Here is a 17,668-nt window from a genome sequence, read left to right as displayed (position 1 = left end):
ATAAGTATTGTTAAGGCCATGTTGAATGTGTGCCCCTTCCTGTTTAAGTAAGAGTCTGTGATACATGATTTGTTTTGAGATTGTTTGGGTTTGTTTTGGTAATACGGTATTAATTTCATTTGTTCAGGTCTTGAAAAAGGTCTTAAAAAGTCTTACATTTGATTTGAAAACCTCTGCAGCAACCCTGATTTGGTTGGAGTAAATATTTTACTTTTAAAATTCTTTCCGGCATGTAATACTAATGATGTCCTTCACCAAATGAAAAGTTCAATTTGATTTGGTTTTCTTTCCTACATTTCTCATCCTGGTGTGATCAATACTATGTGTTTTTCAGTGTCCGTATTCTTAATGAGAACAGTGCTCTGTGTTAGCAGACAGCACTTTCTTAATGAGACTCTGTAAGTCATTTCAGCAGCTGGCAGCTTTCACAGGCAGCCTGTGCCATATAAGTAGTTCTAATTCACTAAAGTAGCTTTCTCAATATCTATTTTTTCTTTTTCTCAAAATATACATTCTCTCAGAAATTTCTCATTCTTATATTGTTGTAGGAATTTTTTATTAATTTACAGTAGCTTCTTTAATCATATACCAAAACAATAGAACAATAAGATAAATACTTTATGTAACTCAAATATATTTTGCAAGAAGGAACAAAATAAGATAGCGCCTAAACTTTAATGAGAAAATAATAATGTAAAGTTTAAAAAAGAATCATGTGTTGGAAGAGAGGTAAAAGAAAACAATTAACCATTTTATGTATCCTTTACATATACCTATGCTTCTTTACCTCAGATTATGTGGGGCGAAAAAGCAATTTTCCTGGTTTGTATCGCTAATGCGCATGCACATTCTCGAGCAGATTGACAGGAGATGTCTGTATCTAAAAGGTGATTGTCTCTTTTACCTGTAAGGTGGGACTTCCTTTCTACACTGTTGGGCATTCCACTTTATTAAATTCATTTTAATAGAAGTGGCCCTTCTCTGCTAAATAGTCTCTGTCTTTTTATATCATTGTCATACATAAAAACATTTAAAAAAAAAAAAAAAACAATGGAGATCGAGAATAATTGGTCTTGTTTTGAAGAATATGGAACCATTATAATATTTCCCGATGTGATAATCATGCATTGAAGGGTAGAGTAACAATAACTCCAAATTACAGACTAGTATTATATGTATTATGACACTGCACAAATTGAAATATTACAAATATATCATGTTGTTTGTACATTATGTGTGTAGCTGAAATCTGTTTGCATGTCCTGTGGTGTGACTTTTTTAAACAGCATCTTGATTATTCTTTTTTGTTTTTATGAATTGAAATATTTAGTCATTAATTTGTCACACCACATGACCATTTATAAAGAACTAGTGAAGACAAAAAGGTGCTTAAAAGGATAGCTCATCCAAAAGTGAAAATTATGTAATCATTTACCCTCGTGCCAAGATGTTTATGACTTTCTTTCTTCTGCTGAACACAAACAAAATATTTTAGAAGAATATCTCAGCTCTCTAGGTCCATACAATGCAAGTGAATGGTGATCAGGCTTTTTAAGCTAAAAGAAGGTGATAAAGTCAGCATAAAAGTAATCCATACAACTCAAATGGTTTAATGAATGTCTTTCTAAGCAATCCAGTCGAATTTGAGTGAGAACAGACCAAAATATAACTCCTTTTTCAGTACATTTTGCCATTGCCATAGTCTCTAGGCGTGATCATGATTTCAAGCTTGATTACACTTCCTAGTGCTTGTCGTATGTGCAGAGCACTAGAGGGCGCTATTCACCTTATGCGGCAGATAAACTAAACTTCTAAAGCGATATCTATGGTGTTGATGTCAAAGTGTAATTAGGTAGCGAAGTGGATTTACGGGTTATAGAGTTGTCAAAAGCTATCATGAGTATTTAAAGTGTTAAGGGGATGTCATAAGATCTGGAGTGGGGAGATTTTAAAACAAGAGTACTTCATTCATAAATACACAAGGTCCAAGCTGTGGACGTACTGCTGTGCCTCTGTGCTCCTTAAACTCCAAGAGATAACACAAAGTAATTAAAAATATATTGTAAGGCACCACTGACCATCTTCTCATGTCATTCACCCACTGTGTTATAGTTAAATTAAGCAGATTTTTTTGCGTTAAACCTGGACGTGGGAAGTGTTGCAACTACAATAAAACACACACACGCACACACACACACACACACACACAGTTTGTTTTATATTCAGTTTACAACAATTTTAATCAAATGTAATCCTCTAAAAAAATTTAGGATGACAAATAATTTGAAAAAGTACAATTGTAATTTTTTTAATGTTGAACTTGCATGTCTAATTATACGAGCTGTCACTGTTGGTGTAACAAAGACTCCGGAGAACTGGGGTTAAGATCCATGTGCGGTTTATTAGAAAAGGTGTAAATCATAAACAGGCAGGAAGGGTAAATCTCCAGCAATAGAACAGCTTAGACAGATGAGAGTTGTGGTCATAAACAGGCAAGGTTCAGGGCAGGCAGCAAACAATCAAAGTATAAATTCAGATAAAACAGACGTTATCAAAGGGCAGGCAGCAAGTCAAGTCAAGTCAAGTGGTTTTTATTGTCGTTTCAACCATATACAGTTAGTACAGTACACAGCAAAACGAGACAACGTTCCTCCAGGACCATGGTGCTACATAAAAACAACAAAAGGACCAACACAGGACCACATGAGACAACACAACGAAATAAAATACCTATATAAAAAACCTACATATACCTATATAAAGTGCACGTGCAAACATGTGCAAAAAGTACAGGACAGTACAACAAATTTCTGACAATGAACAGGACAATAGACAGTGCAGCGTCGACCAGTACTCAGTAGTGCAAAAAGATGACAGTTTCTAAAAATGTAAACATAACATACTATGAGATAATGTTCTATGCACATAGCAGTTATTGAGGTAGCAGACAGTTATAAAGTGACAGTAATTAAAGTGCAACTCAGGACACGTGTGTGTCAAACCAGTCTCTGAGTATTGAGGAGTCTGTTGGCTTGGGGGAAGAAGCTGTTACACAGTCGGGCAGTGAGGGCTCGAATGCTTCGGTACCTCTTGCCAGACGGGAGGAGGGTAAAGAGTTTGTGTGAGGGGTGTGTGGGGTCGTCCACAATGCTGGTTGCTTTGCGGATACAGTGTTTTTTGTAAATGTCTTTGATGGAGGGAAGAGAGACCCAAATGATCTACTCAGCTGTCCTCACTATCCTCTGCAGGGCTTTGCGGTCCGAAACGGTGCAAGTCCCAAACCAGGCAGTGATGCAGCTGCTCAGGATGCTCTCAATAGTCCCTCTATAGAATGTAGTGAGGATGGGGGTTGGGAGATGTGCTTTCCTCAGCCTTCGAAGAAAGTAGAGACGCTGCTGGGCTTTCTTGGTGATAGAGCTGGTGTTGAGGGACCAGGTGAGGTTCTCCGCCAAGTGAACACCAAGGAATTTGGTGCTTTTGACGATCTCCACAGAGGAGCCGTCGATGTTCAGCGGAGTGTGTTCACCTTGTGCTCTCCTAAAGTCAACAACCATCTCTTTTGTTTTGTCGACATTCAGGGACAGGTTGTTGGCTCTACACCAGTTCGTCAGCCGCTGCACCTCCTCTCTGTATGCTGACTCGTCGTTCTTGCTGATGAGACCCACCACGGTCGTGGTCATCGGCGAACTTGATGCTGTGATTCGAGCTGTGCATTGCTGCACAGTCGTGGAGTCAGCAGAGTGAACAGCAGTGGACTGAGCACACAGCCCTGGGGGCCCCAGTGCTCAATGTGGTGGTGGTGGAGATGCTGTTCCCGATCCGGACTGACTGAGGTCTCCCAGTCAGGAAGTCCAGGATCCAGTTGCAGAGGGAGGTGTCCAGGCCCAGCAGGTTCAGCTTTCCAATCAGGTGCTGGGAATGATTGTGTTGAATGCTGAGCTGAAATCTATGAACAGCATTCGAACGTATGAGTCCTTATTGTCTAGGTGGGTGAGGGCCAGATGGAGGGTTGTGGTGATGGCATCGTCCGTTGAACGATACGCAAACTGCAGTGGGTCTAGTGAGGGGGGCAGCTGGGTCTTAATCTGCCTCATGACGAGCCTCTCGAAGCACTTCATGATGATGGGTGTGAGTGCGACGGGACGGTAGTCGTCGAGGCAGGACACTGAAGACTTCTTTGGCATGGGGATGATGGTGGTGGCCTTGAAGCACGTTGGAACGACGGCACTGCTCAGAGAGATGTTGAAGATGTCGGTAAGAACATCTGCTAGCTGGTCTGCACATCCTCCGAGCACTCTGCCAGGAATGTTGTCTGGTCCAGCAGCCTTCCGTGGGTTGACTCTACGTAGAGTTTTCCTCACATCTGCCGTGGTAAGACAGAGCACCTGGTCGTTGGGAGGAGGGGTGGACTTCCTCGCCAGCAGAGAATCAAACAATGGGTAAACAGGCAGGAGTCAAACACAGGTAGGCAAAAATCAATATAAACGCTCAGATATGTTAGCAGTGGCAAAACAAGATTTCGCATAGACATTCGTTTGTACCGCACTTAAATAGTCCTTGATATAGGGAACAGGTGTGAGTATAATCAGTCCAGGTATGCATGCTGGTAATTGTAGTCCACAATGCTCTAGAATTCAGGCGAGGGAGACCTCTGATGGTGAGCCGGAGAAGTCCTTCAGTTCATGACAGTTGGAAATTTCACATCAACTACACATTTTAACACAAATTATGAACATGTTGAAACCTAAAAATTAAGGGGAATTAAACGTATAATAATTAAACGCTTGTATTATGAAAAAGTGCAGTGAGTCATAGCAGTCCAAATGTGATCTGCCAGGTCCAATTCACCTCCGCGGGTGTCGGAAAAAAAACTAACATTTAGAGTGACAGAAAAAAATACCTCACTAGCATTTTCACGTAGTAAAGGGGTGCTGTAGACTCACACCATCAAATCTTTGTGAAAAATACTTTGTGCTCTAACACGTAATCCATTTAGTAGCTTTTAAATACAAAATTTGGAAGAGTGGAGTGTGGAAAAGGGGCTGGCTGAATAATGTGAACAGAAAGAGTAATTTAAGTTTAAAATCATGAGCGCTAAGGAGACTGCTGTCATGATGTACAGTGAAAAATAGAGTTACATTTTGGTCCGTTTTCACTCAAAACCAACTGGATCGCTTCAGAAGATATTGATTAAACCACTTGAGTCTGATGGATTATCTTTATGCTGGCGTTATCTGCTTTTTGGAGCTTCAAAGGCCTGATCACCATTAATTTGCATTGAATGGACATACAAAGCTGAGATATTCTTCTAAAAATCTTTGTGTTTTGCTGAAGACAGAAAGTCCTGGGAAGGCATGAGGGTAAATATATTTCATTTTTGGGTGAACTATCCCTTTAAAATCGTGGGGAAAAAACAAGAAAAAGAAATGGTAACCAGTTACAGAAGTTAAAATATCTACTTATTTAACCTAAAGTCAGGTTGTTTTAAAAATACAGCAAATACTGTGGTGAGATTGTATCTCTTCATTGGTTTGGATAACCCTGAAAAAGTCAACGACCTCTGTTTTCTACAACTCCCAACACTGCAATCAGTGACAGGAAATGTAAGTTATGTCCATAACTATGGATCTACGAGACTGAATGATGAACGTCACTACAATCTTTTCCTGAATGATGCCATTCTGCTCTCTATACTCGAGACCTAATGTCAACAAAATCAGATGACTGACCTTAAGGGGCAGGCTACAATCTTTTCCTGAATGATGCCATTCTGCTCTCTATACTCGAGACCTAATGTCAACAAAATCAGATGACTGACCTTAAGGGGCAGGCTTACTACATAAACATCCGGATGAGCCGACCACTTCTTGTCTGGAACGCCTCAAATCATCCCGAGTGACAAGAGATGGTGATGGTCATCTTTCGGTCTCATAGATCCATAGTTATGGACATAACTCATTATCTATTTTGACCTCACTCAGACCTTCACCACAATCTTATTCTGGATGACTAGTACCATCAGAGTCAAGAGGGACTGGTACCATTTCCCTCATCACCCCATTTAGCAGCGGATAAAACTGCAGACCCCAAAGAGCTTGGGTTTGCCACATTGATCCTCTACAATTTTGTGAAAGTGTATGGAATACTCCAAGAAGCTGCTGCACAGATGTCTGAGAATACCACCCTCTTAAGTGCTGCCCAGGAAGTAGCCATACTCCTGGTGGAATGAGCCACCAGATCACCTGGGATTGATGGGTTCTGGCTGGAATATGCATGTGTAATCATGTCCACTATCCAATGAGACAACTGTTGTTTAGATATTTGCTGACCAATACACTTTGTCAAAATAAACAAACATTTCTGTATGTGATTGTTGCAAAGGCTGAGTGTGCTCAATATAGGCACGCAATGCCCTAGGATTAAATATCTAGACCTGTCCCCAAATAGAGGGGTCGGGATGAAAAGCCTCAAGCTCAATTATCTGATTCACAGTGCTAGGTTTAAGGACCTTGGGTAAAAAAGCCAGATTTGGCCAAAGGGAAACCCCTGCATGTTCTACCTTCCATCTCAGGCAGTCTTCACTGACCGACAAGGAGTGTATATCACTTACTCTCTTGGCTGAGTAAATTGAAAGGAGAAAGACTATTTTCAATGTCAGCGACTTGAGGTCAGCTTGTTCCAAAGGTTCAAAAGGGTCTTCAGTCAGTGACTGCAAAACTACCGTGAGGTCCCATGTGGATGATCTCACAAATAATTATTTGCCTGCAATTGGTATGCCCCCTTAAGAAACTGAGACACAATCCAGTCTACTAAAGCATGGAAGTGGGAGATAGCTGCAACATAAGCCTTAATGATATTTGTTGCTCTTCCCTAACCCAATAATGGAGAATGTGAAGGATAAAACTAATGCCACAGTTGGCTGGGTTCAGCTGTTGGTTTTGGCACCATGTTCAAAATACTTGCCATTTGTTAGAGTAGTTACTTCAGGTAGAAGATGCTTTAGAATGACTTATTGTACTCAAAACCAAATCATCTAAATCATGAGAGAGGGACTGAGCAGAGGCCATACCCAAAGTTGCAGTGTATCCGGTGTACAATTTGACCTCCCACTTGGGAGAGAAGGTCCGCTCTATTTGGTAATGGCTAAGGGTAGGAAGGAAGGGAACCAATGTCTCTTTGGCCACCTGGGAGCAACCAGTAAAACCTTGTGTTGGCCCTTTTCCACTCTCTTGAGATCAATTGTAATTAATGGCATGGAAGGGAAAGTGTACAATAACCCTTCAGGCCACTCTTGAGACAGTATCCCCAGGGACCTCCCTGAATGTTCAGAGAGAACCACATGCTGCAATGGGTTGTCTTGGCTATCGCAAATAGATCGATCTTGGCTGTGCTGAATTGATCCCATATGAGACGCAACACCCTCCCAGAAGAGGTCCAGTCTGAGAAAAGAGGTTGGCTGCCTAGTTTGCCACCCCTGGTATGTAAGCTGCCCTGAGAGAGGAGAATCTCGGAAGGGCCTAAAAGAGAAGCTTTCTTGTGACCTGAAGGCAACACACTGATCTGGTGCACCTTGGTGATTGATGTGATACACTGTGGACATGTTGTCTGATCTCACCAGATTCCTGTTCTGTATTAGTGGGAGGAAAGCCCTCATTATTAGTGGGATGAAAGCCTTCAGAGAGAGGTTTGCACAAATTGATCTGTTCTAAGGTCCATGGAAAGTCCCACACACCTCTGACAGTCTTCACTTCCCACACTACTCTCCACCCCATCAGGGAAGTGTCCATTGTTACCACAATACGTCTTGCTGTTCCAAGACTGTAAGGCTTGAATGCACTTTCATGAAACCTTCAGGTTTACCTTTCTGTGCACTTTGGGTTGAAGATGGAAGCTGTTCAGCCACCATTTTAATGGTCAGGCTCTGAGAAGTCAGAGTGGGTTCATGTTCATTGCTGCCATGATCATACCCAACAATCACTGAAATTGAGCCAATTTCATTCACTTGTATAGGTGGAAGGACTGTGAAGGACGCGGTCATAAGTAGAGAATTCAGGGAGAGCCCAACAAACACTGCCTGATGTCGGGGTTTTAAATAGTTTTTTCCAAATGTATCTAGAGACAGAGACATTGGACATGTTGGATCACTGTTCCATGTCCTTCATGGCTTGGTGGAGAGATGGTGCACAAATCAGCCAGTCCTCTAGATATGGCAGGATTTTAAGGCCTGCAACCTGAAGAGGACAAAGGGCTGCTGACACTACTCTGGTGAAGACCCTTGGAGAAAGGAAAAGGCCAAATGGATGGATCTTGAATTGGTAAGCTTGGCCCTGAAAGGCGAAGCGAAGGAACTGTCTGTGCTCTTGGCAGGTGGGTACATGGACATATGCATCTTTCAGGTCTATGGAAGTGAACCACTCACCTGGTTCTATGGATTCCAGTGTTAGTTTTGTGGTTAGCATCTTGAAGGGCAGTACTTTCATGAATGTGTTTAGTTGTCTTAGGTTCAGGATGGGCCGAAGCCTGCTGCCTTTCTTTGGCACAAGGAAACAGCTTGAATAAAAACCAGTGAGCTGTTCGTTGGATCTTACTTGTTCAATTGGTGGTTTCTGTAGCAAAACTGTGATTCTGTTGGCCAAAACTTGTGCCTCGACAGGGTCCTTGACTACAATCATACGGACCATTGAGAAGGTGGGAGGACATCGTCTAAACTGGATCCTGTATCTTCTCTTGATTGTATCGAGTACCCAAGGTTCTGATGTAGTTGTTTCCAGCTGTCCAGGCATAGCTGGGAACATGCTTTGGTGAATTTTCCAAGACCACTATGCAGGGCCTCCCTGGGGTCCAGAACCCCTGGGAGTAAATTTTTTCAGAAGTGCTCCCTTAACTGAACCACGAAATTGGCCAGTTTGTGGAGCCTGATAAAACTATCTGGTACCTGTGTCAGGTGGCTGGAAGCCGCTATTTTGTCTTCTGTCATACCCCCATGGTTCCGAATGGGGGAAATGAGGAGGCTGGGGGGGTTGAACACCTCTATAACCATACCTGGTAGCCCTAGTATGACCAAATGTTCGTTGTACTTATTCCCTCCTGAGTCTTGCCTGTTGAGCAGTATTTAGCATGGTTTGGGAATCAGGGTAAAAACCTGACTTGGCACGACTAGCATATTATTCAATTCTCTTCTGATGGTTTCAGGCAGAGATGTCTGGGCTAACCAGATCTGTCTCCAAGTCAAGGTTGTTGAGGACATAGAGGCACAGGTGTCCCTGGTATGCTGTGAATGTGTGAAGAGGGCTGCTTCACCTAGGCTCATAACATCACTATCTTCCATATTAACCCCCTTTCTCAAAATGACTAAAACTATTCCCTGATTGGGCTGCCCGCGTGGCTGCGTTATATGCTTGGTACATTAAACAATCAGTCTTCTGCCATTCTCTGCTAGGACAGCGAGGATTACCATAAACCGGTCTAGACCCAAGTTTGTTAGAGCCGCAATTTCACACACAACTGAGGGCATGTCCCCATACCACTTTCAGGGTATAGTGCATTTTAGCCAATCATCTTCAACCTACGTTGAACTGGGGTAAACCTTTAGGATTATTGCTGGCCTTCCTTAACATCTGAGAATAATCCTCAGCCACAGGAATGGAAGCAGAATGCGGATAAGAATGTCTTCCAGAGATGCCAGAACCATCTTCTGAGGTGCCAGACCTGGATTCATCCTGCTGGTCTTCCTCAGTCTGCTCATCGCTACCATAAAGGGAATTATTGGCATGAAGTGGATGGTATCCATCAAATCATCCTTCTCCTCTTGATATGATGGTACTTAATCCCCACTAATTACAACCAGTTGTGTGACTACCAAGCCTGGCTCTCAGCACACTTTCTTGCAAAGATAACCCAGTCGCAGCTGCAAAGGGGTTTTCAATATCATCCAGTAAGTGTTGCATACCTAAACAAGAAGGGCATTCACGGTGGCCATCACATGGATGCATGCCAGCCTGGCAATAATGACATTGTGGCGAGCTCATGACAATAAGCTAGTGAAAATAAAAAATTAAAAATACAAATCACTGTTTCTTGATTGATTTCTGGATCCTTAGTCTGCGAACAAATACGAACTCTCCCGAATAAATATTTTAATATTTTGATATCAATCAAACTGCACAGACTAGTTATTTTACAATAATAACACTTTTAACAAATACTCACCTGTAGTAACAGGATAAATGGGCTGTGATCAGTCACTATCTATTAATTATCTTCTGGTAACTGAGTCTGCAGATAGAACTCTTCTAGCATAGAAATTATAACACGAGAAAACATTCAGTTTGGAGGTGTAGAAACAGAAAAAACCCTCATATAGTTAGCAACCCACCTATTCTGCGTGTGAACGCACTGTGGATAAGTGGTAACACTGTCCGCTGTGAACAGCATTCATGCAGGAAAACAAAAGATCCTTCTGCAAATTGCAGTTTATTTATAGGGAAACAGAACTGTCATTTTTAAATTAAAACAAACAAAGACTACAAATCAAAAACCATCCACTTTGTTTACAAAGTGCTGGGAACACAAATAACTAATATTAAGAATAAAAAAAATTATAAGAATGAAAAGGATACTCACCAACACCTGCACTTCCAAACGTAGCGTAGAGAAATAAATAGAAATAAGGGGAAATCCACCGCAATCTTCAGGGACGTGGGGCGCCTGCACACAATGTGACGGATTGAAAATGCGATTGCTCCTGTGATAGTGTTTAAACGTGAGATACTTTCCTGGGGCTGGATGCACCAGCTATACGTATGTTACAACTTAGCCTTGTTGTGGCGTAAATGGGCAATAAGTCAAAATTTAAATTTTAAAACCTTTAAATTTAGGTAGGACGTAACCCTAGGTATAAACTAAATATTTATGGAAGACTCGTATACGTATTTATTTTAGATACAATTATTGAATATTGTTATTTACAGAAGCTAAATATCCTATTTCATTAATGAAATCTTGTTTTATTATGTATCGTATTTTAATGGGGATATTATTTATTAAAGCTGACGGTAACGTAAGTAAACAAGGTTTGAACATCAACCTTAACAAGATCAAACTGAAATTCACTGCTTTTTAACACTTCTGTGTACAAATTTGAAGGCTGCTTATTGGATAAATACAGGTAAATGTCATATTATGTGACTACACATTACTTTATGGATAACTTACAACCTATTAACTAAGTCTTGACTTAAGAACAGGTGGTGCAACCATATTAAGCACTGACTTACAAACTAACTTGTAATTACTAAGCCCTTAGTGTGAACTTTAAGTCTCAGCTTAAGTGAGACCTTACGCACAGCTGGTGCAACCATACCCTGGTCTCAGATGAGGAGAGAAAGGCAAGAGGAAGTGGTTTGGATGTTTATATAGTAAGACAACCCCTTAAAATCAGTCACCTGACTTTGTTGACATTAGGTCTTGAGGATAGGCAGTAGTGGTGACAGTCACTGTCCTGACCTTGAGTGAGGTCAAAACAGATCAGCAGTTTCAATCCTTTTGTCTTAAGTGGAGTTCTACTGATTTATGAGGTTTATCATCATTTGTAAACAGTGTGTGAAGGAGGATATGGAAAAATAAATTAGTGCATGTGCTGAGTGTGTGATTTGTTCCATGTGTTTGCTGTTTGTCTTCTTTAAATGACCTCAGTTGCAACATAATAAAGTCTTTCACAAACGGTTTGGTTTGGTTGGTCTCTGGGGGGGTTAACTCCACAGGATTAATGACATTAATCAAGTTATGGATTAATGACACCATAACATTTCTACATGTAACTTTGCATGCCTGTCACAGTGTTCCTGGAAGACCCGAAAAGATTTGGAAAACAAAAACTGGAGTGGCCTTCCTCTTCTTGCAACTGTGTGATTTCCCGTAACGTCATATAATCAATGTGTCATTTGGATCGGATTATTTTTTGTCAGCTGAGATTCTTGGCTCATATCATCATTGATTTCAAAACATAAACAATGCAATATTTAGACAGCAACATTAGCAAACAGTAGTAGGGTAAACACACAAAATCACATCCTGAAATCAGCACCAGTTGCAATAACAACACACTTTTTACATGACACAACTGTGCACAGTCCAGGGATATGTCCTAGATTTCTGGACTACTAATTGGAATTGTTTGAGACACAACTGAAACAAGCGTCCAAACAAAATGTTACACAACACCTGATCTCCCCTACATAATTAATATTACCTTAAGTCTATATTCCCCTCTCTAGTAATGTTTCAAGGATAGTTTACACCAAAATTATAAAATCTCACTCTCATACCATCCCAGATGTTTGACTCTCTTTCTTCTGCTGAACACAAACAAAGATTTTTGCGTTTTCAACGAATACAAGTGAATGGTGACCAGAACTACAAAATACACATAAAGGCAGCATAAAAGTACTCCATAAGACTCCAGTGGTTAAATCAATACTTTCAAGCAATATGATAGGTGTGGATGAAGTTTTTTTTTTTCTGTAAATTCTACTCCCTGCCCAGTAGGTGGTGATATACATGAAGAACGTGAATTGCCAAAAACAAAAGAAGAATGTGGACATGAAAGTAAAGAATAATAGTGAAGAAAGGATTTAAATATTTGTCTTTTTGATTTTGATTTATATAAAAATCGAAGTTTCAATCACCATTCACATGCATTGTATACATAGTCGAGATATTTTTCTAAAAATCTTAATCATGTTCAGCAGAAGAAAGACAGTCATACATATCTGGATTGCTTGAGGAGGAGTAAATTATGAGAGAATTTTCATTTTGGGGTGAACACGAGTCTATCAAATGTCCTAGCTCTGTTCTTAGACTATGATTGAATTTATTTATTTATTTGTTATTACATATATATATATATATATATATAAACATACTGTATGTAGTCCTGAATTTAAGGAATGTTTTATTTACCCTCTGACAGACTGGCTGCTGAAGATTTACGTTTTATGGACAATGTCGCCCCCAGCTGGGCAAAAGTTTGAATTACTCTTAACATGTAAAGGACCTAGAAAGCATATCATATTTTTTTATAACCTTTAGAGTTATTCAGAGCTTCTGATAAGAAGATATCTTAACTACAAGTAAAGCTTAGAACATAAATATATTTAAAAAAAAAAAAAATAAAAAAATAAATAATAGTAAAAATATATCAGTGAAAAATTGTTAGATAATAAATATGTATTTTGCTGTGGTATGAAGTGTTGTTTCCTTGTCATATTATTTTTAAATTAGCTTGCAGTTGTTATTTGGTCTCGCCGTGTCTGCTTCAAAGCCGAGTTTACCTTCTTATCTTGTAGATCATAATGAACTGTTAGGAATTTGTGTCATGAATCTTTAGATAGCATCAGATTACATGTGCTTTCCCACTCTTTTCTAAGATTTGTTTACTTTGGCAAAGAACCCATGCACTTCTTGATTTATGACAGAAAGACTTTCTTGTTTCTTTCACTTGTATCAGATAGACAACAATCATGTTGGTAATCTGATCATTTAGATAAATAGTATGTGTACATTTGTAATAAATTTGTAATTTCGATGTCAATTAGGGGCCCTTTTGTTTCCCTAAGGATTACTGTTAATATTATTCTTTTCAAGATTTCAGGGGCTTTTGGGCACATTAACATGCTCAAAAACTCCTGAAAATTTGCACAAACTTCAGAATCTGCCGGCCCCTTGAAAATTAGATTTTGGGGAGCTCTGTAGCACATGCCTTTTCACCTACAGTCACCAAACTTTGTACACATATAGATCTCATCAAGCTGGACAACTTTCGCCCTCATAGTCATATGCTCTGCCCAACAGGATGTCTGCCATGCATTGTTTGAAAAACGCATGCTCTGGAATTTGAAATATTACACAGAATGTCGCACGCCGGTCCCCAATCGGCCTGATTGGGCACGCGAGGGACAAGCCGGTTCTTGCCTCCTCCTTGCCAATCTAACCCCGGATTTCCACCAACTGCGGAACGGCTGCGGATCCGCTCAGAAACGGCGGCGGAGTCAATAGGTTTCCATTAAAGTCAATGTGTGCATTTTCACTGACTGCGGAACGGCTGCGTTCCGACTCCGTCCCAGCTCCGGCGACGGCAAGAGCGCCGCAGGAAGTCGAGCACAGAAACAAAACCAAAACATTATTGTCACTCATAAGTACAATTTAAACCAAACAAATTTTGTTTTATATACTTTTTCCTTTTCCAACAAGAACAATAGTTAACTTTTTACACAACCTACTACTTTCCCAATACATTCAAAAAGGAACCCAAAATAAACATTTAGCATTTTATAAGTTGATCAATTATAAATATTGTACTTACCCATGGTAGAATCACAATAATCTCCACAAAAAAGGGAGATCAGCAGGTCAGCAAATAGATGTTTCCCCTGTACTCCTCTGGATGGAAACAAACTGTTGCTGGTTTTGTAGTTCTGTTTATAGAAACTACATCCTGTTATATCGCGCGATCATACGTAAAATCGCGAGATATCGTGTGTCCTCGTGACTTCAGCTGTCAGTCATGGCCGCAGCCGTTCCGCAACAAATCCGTATCTGGTAGGTATTGAAGGACGGCAGAGCATGGATCCGACACGCAGCGGAGCAGATCCGCAGCCGTTCCGCAGTTGGTGGAAATCCGGGGTTAACCCCATTACATTGGGCCCAATCAGGCCGATTGGGGACCGGGCGTGCGACATTCTAGCCCGGCCCCGCCCCCCTCCGCTCCACAGACTCTTATTTTTTTATCTGAACTGATTAAAAAAAAAATTATTTTAAAAGGCAAAGGTTCATTCATGTGTTTGTAGAGGGGGCTCTGTAAAGGCAAATAGAAAATGGCTATGTTCAGGGGACTCTGTAGCACATCCCTTTTCAGCTATAGTCACCAAACTTTGTAAACACTGTAAGTAGATCTCATCAAGCCCGACAACTTTCAAACCACAGACATTAGCTCCGCCCAACAAGAAGTCAGCCATTTTGGATTTTTGAAAATGGCATGCTCTGGAGTTTGAAATTCTCCTCATAGGGAATTAATCTGACTGGCACCAAATGTAGGCAATGTCATGCCAAAACATTGAAGATGCTGAATTGGGAATGGATTTTTGATTTATCAAACAATGTCTCCATGGCGACGCAATAAAGTAACAAAAAAATAGGAAGAAATAATTGTCTCAAATCTTCTGCATGCATCATGTGATTTAAATCAAAATTGACCCATATGTTTGGTCTTGAGGCATTGTTTTTGATACAATATATAAGTTTTTGATACAATGCATCAACAATTTTGAAGCGATTTGTGTAAATGTAAATTCATTTACACAAATCGCTTCAAAATTGTTGATGCATTGTTTTGCTAAAGCCGCCAGGAGGAAATGGGCCCACGGTGCTTGGGCCCGTTGATTGCAGCATGCACCTATTTATAAATTACTTTCGTCCTCAACATCATCATCAGTGCCTTGCATATTACTGCAAATACACTGTCTGGCCAAAAAAACTAACAAAAAAGTTGCATACTCTAAGGCTATGTTCAGACTGCAGGCAAATTCTGATTTTTTTTTCTCAAATCAGTTCTTTTCAGGCAGACTGTCCACATTATTAATTGCAAGTGATCAAATCAGATTTGCGCGTTCAGACATAACCAACCTATATGCATGGGTTGCTTTGGTAACTACGTGGGCGTACCCACGTGACGATGCTTTCAAAACAGATGCGGGAAAAATGGAGGTGCATCATCTCGCTCTCCAAATAAGCGCCCAGTTCAGTCGCACAAGAAAAACTCAGCGACGCAGGAGACTGGTAAATAGTGTGATGTTCCGTGCTGCAGTCACCGATTGTTGACGTCATCGTTGTGTGTCGCGTTAAGAGTGATGCATAAAGACCATTTAAAATCCGAATTGAGCGTCCGGACTGAGACGCATCTGAAAAAATCAGATTTCAGTCACATTTGAAACCACCTCCCGATGTGGTTTGAATCAGATTTCATGTGGTTTTTTGCTGTCCAGACTATCAAAAACTTATCTGGATACAATCTGGATATGCAAAAAAAAAAAAAAAGGGCATTCATCATGGCATTGTTTCGACAACCTTATGCAACGTCACAACATTTATTTCTGTCCAGACTTGCATTCATTTTTGTCCGACAAAAGTCGAACCACTCCGTAAAGTCTTCTCCCAAAGCACATCCCAAAGACTTTCAATGCGATTAAGGTCAGCACTCTGTGGAGGACAATTCATGTGTGAACATGGTTCCTCGTGTTCCCTGAACCACTCTTACACAATTTAAGCCTTATTAATCTTATCATTGTCATCCTGGAATATGCCGTGCTGTCAGGGAAGAAAAATCAGTTGATTGGAATACCTGGTCATTCAGTACATTCAGGTAGTCAGCTGACTTCATTTTGTTGCTGCATAACGTTGCTGAGCCTAGACCTGACTAATTGAAGCAACCCCAGATCATAACACTGCCTCCAGAGGCTTGTACAGTGAGCACTATGCATGATGGGTGCATCACTTCATGCGCTTCCCTTCTTAATCTGATGCACCCATTGCATAGGAATAAGGTACATCTGGACTCATAAGACCACATGACCTTTTTCTATTGCTCCACAGTACAATCTTTATGCTCCCTAGCATAGGCAGTGTACTTTGTGATTATTTGTGTCCTGTCTCCTGAAGACATGAATTTAACCTCTGGAGTCTTATTGCTTATATGCTGCCTTTATGTGCTTTTTGGACTTTTATTTTCATTTAACCACTTCACACCTACAGAGCTGAAAAATTATTCTAAAAATCTTTGCTTGTGTTCAGCAGAAGAAATAAAGTCATGAACATTTAGGATGGCATGAGGGTGAGTAAATTATGAGAGAATTTTTATTTTGGAGGGAACTGTCCCTTTAAAGAAAATTATTTAAAAACAATTTTAATGAAGCTGTTGTCTTCCATGGAGGAAATAAAGTCATACAGGTCTGGAACAAGTGAGTAAATAATTACATAATTTTGTGTGAACTATTCTTTTAAGTAGGTGTTTATTTTTAAACAGATTTGAATCAATTGTTCCTTAATTTTGCCACTTTATTTTCTGCATTTCAGGGATAAAGATATTCCTCTATAAATCTTTATTTGTGTTCAGCAAAAGAAAGAAAGTCATGCACACCTTGGATGACATGAAAGTAAGTAAATTATGAGAGAATTTTAATTTTTGGGTGAACTATCCCTTTGATTCATACAGTACAATGTGCTGTGTCATTTTAGCATATGTATCTGAATGGGATGCAGTTCATCTACTTGGCCACTAGATGGGGGTGTTTCTCATTTTACTGCAAAACAATGACGGAAATCTTGTGAAACTTATACCACAGAGAAGTTAATTTTGAAAATTAAAACTTTTCTAAATACATTAGCTCTCTAACTAGGTTGAAATAAAATTCATGCCATGTTAAAATATATTATTAAAAATCATAAACATAATAACAGGAAAGCTATAATGGCACAAGAAATTAAGAAAGAAACCTGTTGAATTATTTAAAGGTATTTAAACCCGTTTGGATTATTCATACCGCAGTTCCTAATCACTACTAGAACAATCCGGCACTTTCCAGAAAAAACATGTGCACTGACTGAACATACAGCA

Source organism: Xyrauchen texanus, chromosome 44 (assembly GCF_025860055.1).
Source record: "Xyrauchen texanus isolate HMW12.3.18 chromosome 44, RBS_HiC_50CHRs, whole genome shotgun sequence".
NCBI lineage: Eukaryota > Metazoa > Chordata > Actinopteri > Cypriniformes > Catostomidae > Xyrauchen > Xyrauchen texanus.
The sequence above is the reverse complement of the archived record's forward strand: the minus strand, read 5'-3'. Positions refer to the sequence as shown.